Here is a 16468-nt window from a genome sequence, read left to right as displayed (position 1 = left end):
CAGGAGGAGAAGGGGGCGACAGAGGATGAGATGGTTGGATAGCATCACCAATTCAATGGACATGAGTTTGAGCAAACTCCAGGAGATAGTGAAGGACAGGGAAGCCTGGCATGCTGCAGTCCATGGGGTCACAGAGAGTTGGACAGGACTGAGCGACTGAACAACATATCAGCTAAGCTTTCACACTGGTAGCTTCGCAGCCTAGTGAAGATGGTGAGGTGATTTTAGAAGTGTGCGTCTACACAGCGACTGACCTGGCAGGTTAACACAGCATTGACAGCTTCCCTCTGAACAGGGCACCATGGAAGTCACTTTACATGCAGGGTTTTTGCTCCTCACAATAGCCCTGAATGGTAGAATCCCAATTTTACAGTGAAAACGGGCCCCCCTTCCCTGCCCGAGAGTAGCTTCTTATAGCTAGAAAGTGTCAGAATATCCTCTTGGGCCCCCATCTCCCAAATCCAGGGCCAAGGCTCTCAAAACCAGCCTTAACAGACATCAGTTCAGTTCAGTCACTCAGTCATGTCTGACTCTTTGAAACCCCACGGACTGCAGCACACCAGACCTCGCTGTCCATCACCAACTCCCGGAGCTTACTCAAACTCATGTCCGTTAAGTTGGTGATGCCGTCCAACCATCTCATCCTGTCGTCCCCTTCTCCTCCCACCTTCAATCTTTCTCAGCATCAGAGTCTTAGAGACATAGGTTTATGTTAAAACAGCTCTGAGCCCAGCAGCATTGTCCTCACTCTCGGTGGACTCACTGCATTTCCCTCTAAATTTGGGTTCAAGATCCCCCCACAGCCTCTATCAGAATGCTCGCCTTGGAGTTCAGTGCTCTCAGTTCCACGAAAACCATTCCTAACCAAGCCCCACTCACTGAATTGCTTTGGGAAATATTTTGTTTCCAAATGAAAATTGCCACTAAACGTGAGCGGAAGTATCAAGGCATTTCTCTCCCCGGCCAGCCGTGATCTGTTTCTTCTTTTTCAGAATCTCCCTTTCTCATCACTGCCTCCGACAGACTTCCCCCTGCATCTCACACGATGTATTTGCATTTTAAGTTGGCATCCCTTAAAGACTCACACACATCTTCTCTTTTCATATTTTTAAGAACAAAAATAATACACCTAGGGATGATCCAATTAAAAAAAAAAAAGGATGTATCAATTTAACTAAGTAGGCCTCATTGTGGGGCTGTCACAGGGCTGTGTATTAGGTAGACTTTGGCGTTCTCAGCTTCATGGCCTTAAAGAGACAATGAATGAAGACTTTATAGTCCTGTAAGTCAGAGTTTACCAGGTAGATAAGGTAGACAAGTTGATAATAGCAGTTTGAGGATCCTGGCTCTGAGTGGGCGAGTGACTGTCCGTGGTCCTGCAGCTGTTGTGGAGAGAACAAGCCTTCTGGTTGAAGAGTTGTGCGCTTTGACTCCTCTTCACACTAAGTTCCCGTCCCTTTCATCCAGAGTGGCAGACTGCTCCCGTAGACCAGAGCGATGCGATGAAGGAACGCCTCACCCCCTTTCCCGTGTTCACAAGTTACACCAGAAATTCTGGGCGGTGCTTGCTGCTTTGCCGGCTGTGATCTGACGGAGCCATGGCAGGAATGACCCCAGGGAAGGGCTCTGAAGCTCCTCTGTTGCCTGAAGTCTGGGAGATGGAGCTCATAGTCCCTTCCTCCTGCTCCCTAGGCTCTTGGTGCTTAGGTGGGGAGCATCCTTCACACTGACTGCAGGAGGAATGGCCAGGTCCTTGAGCACGAAGCCTGGTCTCCAGAAAACTTCTCATTTCATTGCTGCCGCAGGATGGGAAAGAAGGAATCTTCAACCCAGTCTCTCTCCAGGGATGCTCGTATAGGTTAGAGATGTCTGCCAGGCTCCTCTGTCCATGGGATTTCTCAGGCAAGAATACTGGAGTAGGTAGCCATTTCCTCCTCCAGGGGACCTTCCTGACTCAGGGATGCAACCCAGGTCTCCCATATTGTGGGCAGATTCTTTACCATCTGAGCCACCAGGGAAGCCCACATGGATGAGGGTGGCTGTGTTCCAATAAAGCCTCATTTAAAGACACAAAGAACTGAATTGCCTATCATTTTCACATGTTGCAATATAGTATTCTTCTTTTGACTTTTTTGCAACCATTTTAAAAAGCTGGCTTAAAATTCAACTTTCAGAAAACTAAGATCATGGCATCGGTCCCATCACTTCATGGCAAATATATGGGGAAACAATGGAAACAGTGACAGACTTTGTTTTCTTGGCCTCCAAAATCACCTCAGATGGCGACTGCAGCCACGAAATTAAAAGATGCTTGGCCCATGGAAGAAAAGCTATGAAAACCTAGACAGCATATTAAAAAGCTGAGATATTACTTTGCCAGCAAAGGTCCATCTAGTCAAAAATATGGTTTTTTCAGTAGTCCTGTATGGATGTGAGACTTGGACCATCAAGAAGTTTGAGTGCTAAAAAATGGATGCTTTTGAACTGTGGTTTTGGAGACTCTTGAGAGTCCCTTGGACTGCAAGGAGATCAAACCTGTCCTAAAGAAAATCAATCCTAAAGATTCATTGGAAGGATTGATGCTGAAACTGAAGCTCCAATACTTTGGCCATCTGATGAGAAGAGCTGACTCACTGGAAAAGACCCTGATGCTGGGAAAGACTGAAGGAGGGGACTACAGAGAATGAGACAGTTAGATGGCATCACTGATCCAAAGGACGTGAGTTTGAGCAGCTCTGGGAGATGGTGAAGGACAGGGAAGCCTGACACGCTGCAGACCATGGGGTTGCAAAGAGTCGGACACAACTGAACGACTGAACAACAAAAAACGTGTTAATAAAAGCCATTCTCAGCTCAGGGGCTGTACAAAAATAGGTTCCCTGGCTTTTGCCTGTGGGCTGTCGTTTGCTCAGTTGTGTGTGACTCTTTGTGACCCCGTGGACTGTAGCCCACCGTGCTCCTCTGTCCATGGGATTACCCAGGCAAGAATACTGGAGTGGATTGCCATTTCCTTCTCCAGGGGATCTTCCCAATCCAGGAACCGAACCTGTGTCTCCTTCATTGGCAGGTGAGTTCTTTACCTGCTGAACCATTGGAGGAACCCGTCGTTTGCTGACCCCTGAGCTAAAGCATGGTGAGCAAATGGGGGAGAGAGTGATCCCAGATGGGGTGAGAGAGACAGAGAGAGGTGTGTGTGGACCAGACCCCATGCAGGCATTTTGTAGGCCATGGAAGTGAGTGGATTTTATTCTAATTGTTCTGGGGAATGCCTGAGGCACGTTAGGCAGGAGTGTGACGTGATATATTTTAGTAACACTTCAGTGCCTCTGAGTCCAGAGCGAACGTTCAGGAAACAAAGAAGACTGAAAAGAGATGATAAAATATTGGAATGGGAATGAGAACCCCAACCTCAGAGGTAGTGATGTATTAGGGAGGTAGGGTGTTTAAGCAGAGCACCTAGTCCATACTGTGGACCCAGTAAATGCTCCTTCCCTACACTTTCCTTCCTTCTTTGGTGATAAAAAGCCTGGGAGTATTGGTTTGGTCCAAATCTCTCATCACTCTCAGAAAAATGATTCATTCTACTAAAAACAGGTCAGATATCATCATTAAAAGTGGATGAATGGACTTCCCTGGCAGTCCAGCAGGTAGGATTTCACCTTCCAATGCAGGGGGTGTGAGCTCAATCCTTGGTTGGAGAGCTAATAACCCAGATACCTCATAACCAACAAACCAAAACATAAAACAGAAGCAATATTGCAACAAACCTTCAATAAAGACTTGAAAAATGGTCCACATCCAAAAAAAAAAAAAAAACACCCTAAAAAAATTGAGTGGACTCACGCTCAAATTTTGTTTATGACTCTCTGATATATGTGTAGGTGTGTCCATATTTTTGTTGAGCCACATGAAACAGCTAAAATTTTTCTACCGATTAAGGTTTATCAAGATCACTGGCCTTACTGATGCTCTGAAAACACATTTAGTTTCAATCTATTTAATTGTCCTCATTAAAAGTATTAACGTGTAAATCAAACCATTATCCTGGTGGCCTTAAAGTTACACAGTGATGTATGTCAACTGTTTCTCAATAAAACTGGGGAAAATGTATCCAAAAGGTTTTAAAAAATTATCCTTAGGTACAGAGGAAAAAAAAAAAAGTACTTGATCATTTTGCTAGAATTAACAACTAGCCTTTATGTGCCATTCTGTTCTCCCAATCTCTGGATCTTACGTGGCATTGTATTGGCATAAAAAGGTACAGAACACTAAAGTCAGGAATTTGCCTGATATTGGAAAATTACCAACTTGGAAAAGGAGATGAATCACCCTGAACTCCATATGGGACAACATAAGACCATGAGGTTAAGATGAAGGATGATAAAACTCTAACCGATCCAGAGTCTGTCTGTGAAGCTGATAGTTGTAGAGTTAGTGGTGTTATACCAATTTGACTTTATGTACTTAGAAAGGTAGGGGTGGTTGGTTGATCATAGTTATTATATATGCAACAAAGTGTACATGTGACCATAGCTTCTGGCCTGGAAAAGTGCTGGGGAGAATCCTTCCTTGTCTCTTCCAGTTTCTGGTGGCTTTAAGTCAGTTTTCAAGACTTTTGTTTGTCTTTGTTTATATTTTCTGTCAATCTTTTTTTTTCTTAATCTTTGTGCTTTACTATGGATAGATTGTATTGGTATCACTTCATATTCCCTGGCCTTTTGTGCCTAATCTACTGCTATTCCTATCCAGTGAATTTATTTAAATAAACTTTTGTTTGAGAAAAGTCTGGATTTACAGAAAAATTACAAAGATGGTACAGGGTTTCTATATACTCTTACCCAATTTCCTGTATTGCTAACATGTTATCGTGATACATTTATTAGAGCTGGTGAACCACCATAATAGCATTATGATACTATTAACTAAAGTCTATACTTTATTCAGATTTTCTTAGTTTTTATCAATGTCCTTTTTCTCATCTAGCACGCCACCTTATATGTAGTTATCCTGCCTCCTTAGGCATCTCGGTGACGTTTTCATCATGGTTAGATGGAGCGTATTACTTTTTTTTATTGTTGCTGTAACAAATTATTACAAACTTAGTGGCTTAAACCACATAACACAAATTTATTACTTACAGTTCTGTAGGTCAGAAGTCTGACATGAGTCTCACTGGGACAAAATCAGTCACCTGGGCTGTATTCCTTTCGGGAAATTCTGGGGGATACTGAGTCCTCGCCTTTTCCAGTCTCTAGAAGCCGTCTATCAATACAGTCCTTGGCCAGTGGTCCATTCCTGGAGCAACAAACTGAGCGACTCTCTCCGACACTTTCACCTCTGACCCTACTACCATCGTCACTTCTCATCTCTGGCGACAGAGCAGTAAAAGGTCTCCACTTTTAAGAACTCTAGTGATTAGATTGCAGAAGGCAATGGCACCCCACTCCAGTACTCTTGCCTGGAAAATCCCATGGATGGAGGAGCCTGGTGGGCTGCAGTCCATGGGGTCGCTAAGAGTCAGATACGACTGAGCGACTTCACTTTCACTTTTCACTTTCATGCATTGGAGGAGGAAATGGCAACCCACTCCAGTGTTCTTGCCTGGAGAATCCCATGGACAGAGGAGCCTGGTGGGCTGCTGTCTATGGGGTCGCACAGAGTCGGACACGACTGAAGCAACTTAGCAGCAGTAGCAGCAGTGATTAGATTGGGTTCACCCAGATAATCCAGGATAATCTCTGCATCTCAAGGTCCCTATCCTTAATCTCATCTGCAAAGTCTCTTTTCCCATAAGGGTTCTTGCCTAGAGAATCCCATGAACAGAGGAGCCTGGCAGGCTACAGTCAATGGGGTTGCAAGAGTCAGACACAACTTAGCAACTAAACCACCACAATGCATTCTGGGGTTTACAATGTGGACATTTGCGGGGGAGGGGGGCCATTATTCTGCCTACCGCATTGGAGTTATGGGTTTTTGAGACAAAGGCCGCTGAGTCATTGTCATTATATCATATCAAAGGTTCGTGCCATCAACACAATTTATCACTGATGACGTTAAATTTGGTCACTTGGGTGAGGTAGTTGGTCAGGTTTCTCCACTATAAAGTTACCTTTGCCTCTATTTCCATTCTGTTCTCTTTGGAAAGAATTCATTACATGTGTCCTGCACTTAAGGGACGAGAGTTATGTTACTCAGCTGGTAAAGAATCCACCTGCAATGCGGGAGACCTGGGTTTGATCCCTGGGTTGGGAAGATTCCCTGGAGAAGGAAAAGGCTACCCACTCCAGTGTTCTGGCCTGGAGAATTCCATGGATTGTATAGTCCATGGGGTTGCCGTCAGATATGACTGAGCAACTTTCACTTTCTTTCACTTTTTATGCTCACCTTACTGTCTGGAAGGAGAAGAGAGGTCAATAAACTGCTTGGGAACTGGATGAGGGTGGAGAACCGGGGTGGGGGATGGGGCGGGTTCAATTTAATCCTGCTGGCCCCTGCCCAGATTTTCCCATTCCTGTGCTTTTCTGGGTTCTGCATGGAAAATTAGCTCACTTCTCATAGACATTCCTCCCACACCCTTTGCAGACACTGAGGTTTGACCTTCCTTCTCTCTGACTCTTTGATATTCCTCTTTCGAAATCCTGTCTCCATATACCAAGAGCACAGACATCTTCAGTTTCTGAATGATGGGTGTGAATTTCTGTTACCTGTTCTCCTTGATGTTTTTTGGTCAAATCTGAGAGAAAGGGGTTGGGTGGGTATGTCTTTACTCTGTCCTTCTGAAACCAGAGTCTCCCATATTTTTGTAGCAGAAAACAGGACTTACCACATGGGGTGGATTCTTATAATTCCTTTATTTTTGTTTCATTAAAGCCTAAACTTGGAGATACATTAAATTTTAATCTAGTGGCTAATAGGAAGAAATAAACTATACAGAAAAGGGTTAAAGGTCATCAAATATGTGGATAAATTACTAGTTTGGTGCACAGGTGTTTTGCCTACATGACCACTAACATCTGGACGTTAGATTTTTTTCCTTCTGTAGTTTTCACCAGCTGTCTGGTATCATGGAATGGTCAAGGCCATGTAATTAAAATAACTTGTGAGTAGAATGCTGAGTTAATAACTTGAGGCTACTCCTCTATATGGGGCTTCCCAGATGACACTAGTCGTAAAGAACTCACCTGCCAATGTAGGAGACATAAGAGATGTGGGTTCAATTCCTGGGTCGGGAAGATCCCCTGAAGGAGGGCAAGGCAACCCACTCTGCTATACTTGCCTGGAGAATCACAGGGATGGAGGAGCCTGGTGGGCTACAGTCCTTGGGGTCGCAAAGAGTTGGATACAACGAAAGCGACTGAGCACAGACTTTTCTATACATCCTGAATGTGGCTAAGGGCAGGTCCACAGTATTCCATCTGCCCGTCCAGTGACACACACCGGAACCTCAGAGCGTTCAAGGAATTCATGTCTGCAGGCACTGATCTGGTGTCTGTCTTCCCTTTCATTCCCATGGAATCAAAGTATCGCAAGGAAATAGTTCTCAACCTATAGTTTGAGAGGCTGAAGAGCTGCCTCAGAGATCTTACTAAATGCACATATTTCTTCCACATGTTGGATGTAGGAGTGTTTCTATCCCCCCTACTCCCATATCTAATTTTTAATTGAAAACAAACTAGTTTCTTAACTCTAGAAATACATATGATGTATAATTCAACAAAATCCCTCTGGCTTAAACACCGAATTGGTTGGGACTGTAGGACCAGATGAGTTTGTTAGGTGTTCCGTGTGGGATCCGAGGACATTTTAAACTCTGAAAGCTCCTGGCAAGAAATTTTAAGGCTAACGACTCAGTATGAAACACTCACAGATGAATTTATTTTAATTACTCGTTGTGAACCTGTTAAGGAACAGCTCAAATTTCACCATCAGTGGAAGCCCCATCCCTTCCTTTGGTATCCTTGCTTCCTTGTTTACCACGTGGAACCGTTTCCTTTTGTGCTTGACTGATGACGTGCCATACTGACGCAATGGACGCCTATCACTCGGTGAATTATCCTTCAGAAGAGGTACACAGAAAACTGGACTAAGGTCCCTGCTTTTCCTGAGGCCACTGAACTGATGTCATGGAGGCACAAGCACTGTTTTGAGCAGGAACACACACTTTGTCGAAAGGTATTCAGTGGACCAGACTCCACCAGCTGCTGGCGTCCCTCTGGTGGGCGCATCCGGCCTGCCCCGGGGGACGCCATCTTGGTTCTGTACGGTGACGTAGGAGAATTCCTCAGGGTGACCAGAGAAGAGCCTTAACAAGAGCAGGGTCAAGCTGGTATGAAGCCACGGCCTTTAGTCCCATAGTTTTACACTTTAGGAAACTCCTGCTCTCCTTTTAGGCTGTGGAGATACACAGAAGGGATCTGAGGCCTTTCCCACAGGGAGGGCAGCGCCTTCGGGAAGGGAAATGTCAGCCTGCTTAGGTCTCTCCGTTGTGGTTCTGTGGGGTGGCTCTGGGTTAGAGCGATCTTGCCAGAAGGGCCCTGAAGTGATGTAGACTAGTGGACCCTCAAGAAGGCTATTTATAATTAATTATTAAGGGCAGTTTCTCTCTCTTTCTCTCTCTCTCTCTCTCACACACACATAATACCAAACAAAACAGAAATCAGAAGTCAATATAATTTTTTAAACACATTTTTAAATTTTATTTTACCTTATAGTAATAATTTAAAAAATTTTGGCTGCACCCTGAAGCATGTGGGATTGTAGTTCTCTGATCAGGGATCAAACCCACACCGGCTGGATTAGAAGGTGTAATCTTAACCACTGGACCACCAGGGAAGCCCCTCAAAGGGATTTTCATCTTTCTCTTTAATCTGCTCTGTATTTCCAAATTTTCATTTTGTTTTAAGATTATCTTCTTTTTCCTCAATACAAAAAGAAAAAAAACGAGTAGCCCACTTGTCCTTAAGGTGACCAACATTAACAGCTTTGTATCTGCATCTTTATCCTTTTAAATTCAAACTTTTTGTGGAGGGGTCCACTGATGTCTTTTGGGCTTCCCTGGTGACTCAGACAGTAAAGAATCCTCCTACAATCCAGGAGACACGGGTTCGATCCCTGGGTTGGGAAGATCTCCTGGAGAAGGGAAAGGTAACCCATTCCAATATTCTTGCCTGGAAAATCGCATGGACAGAGGAGCCTGGTGGGCTACAGTTCATGGGGTGGCAGAGTCAGACACAACTGAGCAATTAATACTACTAGCACTGTCGTCTTTGCACAAAAGGATATCAAACTATGAACATTTCATTGCATCATGATCATCATTCTTTACATCTTGGCCCCTATCCATAAAAACAGATATTCTTAATTTTTTCTTTTTTATTGGTGCCTAATATCCCACTGAATAGATCAACCTTAGTTTATTCAATCATTCAGTTACCAACAGACATTCAAGTTCTTCCTGATTTTGTCATGACAAATAAGTCTGCATTGCTCTATTTTCTACTGTCATCATTCAGTTTAGTTCAGTCCCTCAGTCGTGTCCGACTCTTTGTGACCCCATGGACTGCACTATGCCAGGCTTCCCTGTCCATCACCAACTGCCGGAGTGTACTCAAACTCATGTCCATCAAGTCAGTGATGCCATCCAATCATCTCATCATCTGTTGTCCCCTTCTTCCGCCTTCAATCTTTCCCAGCATCAGGGTCTTTTCAAATGAGTCAGCTCTTCCCATTAGGTGGCCAAAGTACTGGAGTTTCAGCTTCAGCATCAGTCCTTCCAATGAACATTCAGGGCTGACTTCCTTTAGGATGGACTGGTTGGATCTCCTTGCAGTCCAAGGGACTCTCAAGAGTCTTCTCCAACACCACAGTTCAAAAGCATCAATTCTTTGGCCCTCAGCTTTCTTTATAGTCCAATTCTCACATCCATGCATGACTACTGGAAAAACCATAGCTTTGACTAGACAGACCTTTGTTGGCAAAGTAATGTCTCTGCTTTTTAATATGCTGTCTAGATTGGTCATAACTTTCCTGCCAAGGATCAAGCGTCTTTTAATTTCATGGCTGCGGTCACCATCTGCAGAGATTTTGGAGCCCAAGAAAATAAAGACTATCACTGTTTCCATTGTTTCTCCACCTGTTTGCCACGAAGTGATGGGACCAGATGCCATGGTCTTAGTTTTCTGAATGCTGAACTTTAAGCCAACTTTTTCACTCTTCTCTTTCACTTTCATCAAGAGGCTCTTTAGTTCTTCGCTTTCTGCCATAAGGATGGTGTTATCTGCATATCTGAGGTTATTGATATTTTTCCCCACAATCTTGATTCCAGCTTGTGCTTCATCCAGTTCAGCATTTCTCATGATGTACTCTGCATATAAGTTAAATAAGCAGGGTGACAATATACAGCCTTGATGTACTCCTTTCCCTATTTGGAACCAGTCCGTTGTTCCATGTCCAGTTCTAACTGTTGCTTCCTGACCTGCATACAGATTTCTCAGGAGGCAGGTCAGGTGGTCTGGTATTCCCATCTCTTTCAGAATTTTCCAGTTTGTTGTGATCCACATAGTCCAAGGCTTTGGCGTAGTCAGTAAAGCAGAAGTAGATGTTTTTCTGGAACTGTCTTGCTTTTTCAATGATCCAACGGATGTTGGCAATTTGATCTCTGGATCCTCTGGCTTTTCTAAATCTAGCTTGCACATCTGGAAGTTCACAGTTCACATACTGTTGAAGCCTGGCTTGGAGAATTATGAGGATTACTTTGCTAGCATGTGAAATGAGTGCAATTTTATGGTAGTTTCAGCATTCCTACTGTCATATATGTATTATTATATTAGATGTAATATATTAGATATAATATATAATATAGATATTGTAATATATTAGATATAATACACATATGTATTTACATATATAACTACATATCTGTATAATATAATACACATATGTATATATGTATTTACATATATAAATAATATATATTTATATTAGAAATATCATTTAGAATATAAAAAATAGATAAGTACTATCAAGTCAAGAAACAGATGCTGAATGAGCAGATTAAAAAATGTATTAAAATATTACCTGGGAGTGGGGCCACATATAATATGTGTCTTGAAATAATCATCTTTCCATTGTGGGTCCCATCTCCCAACTGCAAATGCCTCAAGGTCAAGACCCAGGTTTCTTTCTTTCCCATCTCCTCAAGACTGTTAAGGACGCCCCTGCAGAGGGCCGGCAGTCCCAGGCCCACACAACCCACTGAGCCCTCACAGTATCTTTTGAGAACAGCTGTCTAGATTTCAGAATGAAAGTTTCCCATGTGTACAATGCTATAAAATGGTGTATTCCTGGGCCGGCCCACGAACTCTTATTTTAGCCCATCATGAATGAAAACTGTATACTTATACCATCATAGTTTCTTCTTACTTCTGAGGGAAAAGTATTCCGAAGTGAGTTTCCACAATGCAGAGAACCCGCCTCCCCTCTGCGCGCATGTGTATGTGTGTGAGAGAGAGAAAGATAAACATCCTTCCCATCACTGCCTTCAGATGAGCTGTTTTCTCTGCCTTCTGATAATCCTATTGTATGTGGCAATAAAGCAAGCAAAATAGGAACTACGATGACTAAAGCTGAAAGTGCCAGAAAGAGGAAAGGCAAAGAAAGAAAAAAAGGTAACATAAAATTATGGTATTTTTCTTAGAATCCTCATTCATATTTGAGATCTAAGAATTTGAATTTGATTGCTGAGCATCTAAGCATCTAGTAATATTCTTACATCCAAGTGAAATGAAACTTTACAAGTAGGAAAGAGTCTTTAGTTGTTATAGGTTTCTCTTAAGTCAATCTTTTTCAAACAGCATATTTAAAACATGATATGAATCAAAGCAAAAGCTTATTCAAATATTAATAATGATCATGGAATATATCACTTATTAATAGCCATTGATCTGGACACATGGTAATTTATGTTTGGTTTTATATGTTTCTTTGGAGAGTCATTAAAAATGAATATTTTGATAAAATTAAAGACTAGAAGAAACTATATGGCATTTGTAGGAAAAAATTATCGAGACACATTTAAAAATTCTTATAAGAATGCAGTGTAAGATATAAGATGTATAAACCAGTGCTTTCCTTTTTGAAGTCCAGGAGAAGAAACTAGCTAAAACAAGTCATTTGCATAAAAATCATAAGCATATCAAGAAATAGTTTTCTGAAATCTATAAAATATATTAACATTTTTACATTAATAAAAGGAAAATCTCTCCTCAAAAATGTTAATTTTTCAACAAAAAAACCACTCAGTTCTGTTACTCAAAGACAACCACTATTAATGTTTCGATATAGTTCCTTTTTTGCCTTATATATATGAACATCCTTGGGGTGACCTTACTGTAAATATGAAACTTTATTTTCCTTTTACCCTCACTGGAGCATAAATTTCCTACTATTATGTTCAAGTTCATCATAAGCAAAAATACCATTAAGAGTGTATGTGTGGTAAATACTTGTAAGCATTGTGGAAGATGAGAGGGTTAGGGTAGTGTTCCTCTAATTTCTCAATGAGGGAAAAGGCTTGGTCAAAAGTGTCATAAAACATGACATAGGGGCATGGTTAAGGGGTTTTCCCAGGGGCCTCAGTGGTAAAGGATCCACCTGTCAATACAGGAGACACAAGAGACACTGGTTTGATCCCTGGGTCACGAAGATCCCTTGCAGAAGGAAATAGCAACCCACTCCAGTATTCTTGCTTGGACAATTCCATGGACAGAGGAGCCTGGAGGGCTACAGTCCATGGGGTTGCAAAGAGTTGGACATGATAGAGCATGCACACCAGCCACCCAGCCAGTGGTTAAGACTCCGCACTTCCAATCCCTGGTTGGGAAACTAAGATCCCATATGCTGTACAGTATGTCCAAAAGATAAAAATAAAACATAAAAAAAACTCAACATGACATCAACCATACACCTTGTGAAACAAGTGGTCATGATTCTGTTGGTTTTACACCCCTGAAAAGATGAAAAGTTCTTGTCAAGATAGGAACTAAAAACAAGGAAAATATGGAGACAATCTGAGCAAGTCAGTTGAGGATGAACCTAAAGATTGGTCCCTCCTATGGGCTGGCTCTGCCTGGCTACCCAGCAGGAACTCACCCATCTACCCTCCTTCCCGTTTCTGTTCCTTGGTCTGCATATTTCTGTCTCTCCTTCAGTCTTAAAGATCCTCACTCACACTTTGCTGTGTCTTCTTTCTTATCTCCAAGTATAGGAAAATGAAGCTGAACTAACAGCCAGTATTTGAGACTTTGGTCTTTTTTTCCTTTTTTTTTTAAAAAAAAAAGCAACAGAAGCTTTTCCCCAGATGAAATCTTCAAAACTTCCTCAAAACTTCAATATGTAAAACAGGAAAGAAAGTGACTTTTTTTTTGGTTGTCAGGAGATGAAATCCAGTATCCACAGTTGGATACTGAGAAAATATGTGATGGGCTATTTAAACCAATATTTGCTTTCAAATTACACAACACCCAAGGCAAATCGAGAAGTTTTACCTAAAACTTCTGCCAACAGAAATTCAGTTTTTTGATAGCAAAAAAAAAAAAAGTTTTTGAAGCTGAAAGTTTTGCTTTTGGACAACAGAAACTCATCTCTATCTCCCTCCCTGTACCCGCCCACCCCTCACCACACACACACACACACACATATCCTAACTACTCATTACACACAAGGGGTTTCTGATGGAAAAAAAAATCCTGAAAATTTTTCGAAGGCAAAAAAAGAAAAAATATTCAAAACCATTAAATTTTGGGGTGAATGTTGATTTTGTGGTGACATAATCTCTGAGAATTATCATTGTTCACTCCAAACAGTCTGAGGAGAATAGTGTGTGCCAGGAATCCACAGTTGAATGTATCTCCTTTTTTTTAAGGAAAGTTTTTATGGGGGTGTGATAAAGAGCATGAAGTAAATATTTGCTTCGCTTGTAGAGATGAAAATCAGAGACAATGTTAAAGGGGAAGAAATACTTTAAAAATACAAAAAGAAAAATGAGATCAAACTGTTTCCAAATATTCTTAATGTGTTGTTTCCTCAACAAATTCATCATGTAATAAACTGAGAGGTCAACAAAAGAACTGTTGCAAATTCTAAGAAATCCACAAATTAAGCAAATCCTTGCATTTCACTGATGTGGGAAATTTATAGTGTGACATTTTAAAACCAAAGAACTCTTCAAAATCTTCCCATTGATCTCACAATAAAATCCATACTCCTTGTTCTGGCCTCTACCTGTGTCCTCACCCTCATTCAGAACTTTTAAGTCACATTTAGCTTCCTTTGGTTTCCAGAATACGCCGGGCCCTTTTGCTTCTCAAGGCCTTTGCCTCCACTCTCTCTCCTGCATCAGCGCTTCATCACATAGTTGGTATCTGTTATATGTTGAAGTGAGTGCCCCTCAAAATTCACGTTGCAGTGCTAACCCCCAGGACCTCAGAGTATCTTTGCAGATGCAATGAATTAAGATGAGATCATACCGGAGTATTATTGTTGTTTAGTCGCTAAGTCATGTCCGACTCTTCATGACCCCATGGACTGTAGCCTGCCAGGCTCCTCTGTCCATGGGATTTCCCAGGCAAGAATACTGGAGTGGATTGCCATTTCCTTCTGCAGGGGACTTTTCCAACCCGGGGATCAAACTCACATCTCCTGCACTGGCAGGTGGATTCTTTTATCACTGAGCCACCAGGGAAGCCCATATTGGAGTATGGGGGCCCCTAATCCAGTAAGTTGGTGTTGGACAGGGAGGCCTGGCATGCTGCAGTCCATGGGGTCACAAAGAGTCGGACACGACTGAGCGAGTAAACTGAACTGAACTGAATCCGGTAAGACTACTGTTCCTATAAAAACCAGGAAATTTAGATACAGGTGCACATCCAGAGAGAACACCTGAAGATTCAGGCAGAGATGGAGTGATGCTTCCACAAGCAAAAGAATGCCTAGGATTGCTGGCGAACCACCAGAAGCTAAGAGGGAGCAAGGAACACATCCTTCCCTCTCAACCCTCAGAAGGAACCAATCCCACGGACACCTCGGTCCTGGACATATAGCTTCCAGAACTGTGAGACAGTACACTCCTGTTATTTCAGCCACCTGGTTTGTGGTACCCCAGGAAATGAATGGGCCCCCTAGTATTTTCTGTCAAAGGTCTTACTTGTTTCTCTCAGCACACGGATACAAATCGGTAACTATCTGATTGGTCTGGTTATGTTGACATCATCCCCATTAGAACCTAAGCTCTGGGAGAGCAGGGCTTCCTTTTATTCTTTCCCAGAACACAGCTAGGAAACGTCTTGGAGGTGCATGCAAGGTGAAGGAGGCAACATCAAGAGCTGTATGTATGAAATGTCATGCAGCTTTTGGATGTAGTGGAGATGAAACTTTTTGAGGAAGTAAGACTATACTCTTTGTCCTTTGTTTCATGACACTCTTGGTCAAGGGACTAAGATACCACATGCCTCACAGGGCCAAAAAAAAAAAAAAAACATAAAAAAGAGGCAATATTGTAACAAATTCAATAAGGACTTTAAAAATGATCCACATAAAAAAAATCTTAAAAAAATTTTTTTAATATTAAAAAAAGAAAGAGAAACAGAGATATCAGATCCCAAGGAACCAGAAAGATTCTGATTGGCAAACTTTCTGATTGGCAAATTTCCAAACATTTTCAAATAGAATAAGGTATATTATTCAAAGTGTTCAGAAGCTGGGGGGAGAAAGAGAACAGACTGAATATCATCAAGGCTCACATGCTGGCGAGAGAGGAGCGTACAAAGTGGTGGAAGCTGTAACAGATGATTCTTCAAAAACTCAGATTCAGTGAATTTTGTGGTTTGCTGAATTTATGTTACAAACTGGAAATTTATTTCTTGTTTGAAATAATTGCTTTTTATTATTTTTTTTCTGGTTCCTTGGGATCTGATATCTCTTTCTCTTTTAATATTAAAAAAATTTTTTAAGATTTTTTTTTAATGTGGGCCATTTTTAAAGTCCTTATTGAATTTGTTACAATATTGCCTCTTTTTTATGTTTTGTTTTTTTTGGCCCTGTGAGGCATGTGGTATTTTAGTCCCTTGACCAGGGATTGAACCCACGCTCCCTGCATTGGGAGGCAAAGTTTTAACCACTGGACCACCAGGGAAGTCTCTGAAATAGTTTTTTTTTTTAAATAGTTTTAATTCTTGAAACTATTACAGAAATTGTTTCTAATCCCTTCTGACTTTAAAAGCACTACTTTGCAGTTTATCACCTTAGAGACATAATGAATATTTCAAAGCCATTTGGGATAAGACAGAGAAATGATAGAAAAAAAATTATGAAGTTTTTGAAGCTGAAAGCTTTGCTTTTGGACAACAGAAACTCATCTCTCTCTCTCTCCCTGTACCAGCCCACCCCCCCCACCACACACACACACATCCTG

This window comes from Bos indicus, chromosome 27 (assembly GCF_029378745.1).
Source record: "Bos indicus isolate NIAB-ARS_2022 breed Sahiwal x Tharparkar chromosome 27, NIAB-ARS_B.indTharparkar_mat_pri_1.0, whole genome shotgun sequence".
NCBI classification, from domain to species: domain Eukaryota; kingdom Metazoa; phylum Chordata; class Mammalia; order Artiodactyla; family Bovidae; genus Bos; species Bos indicus.
This window is presented reverse-complemented; position numbering follows the sequence as displayed.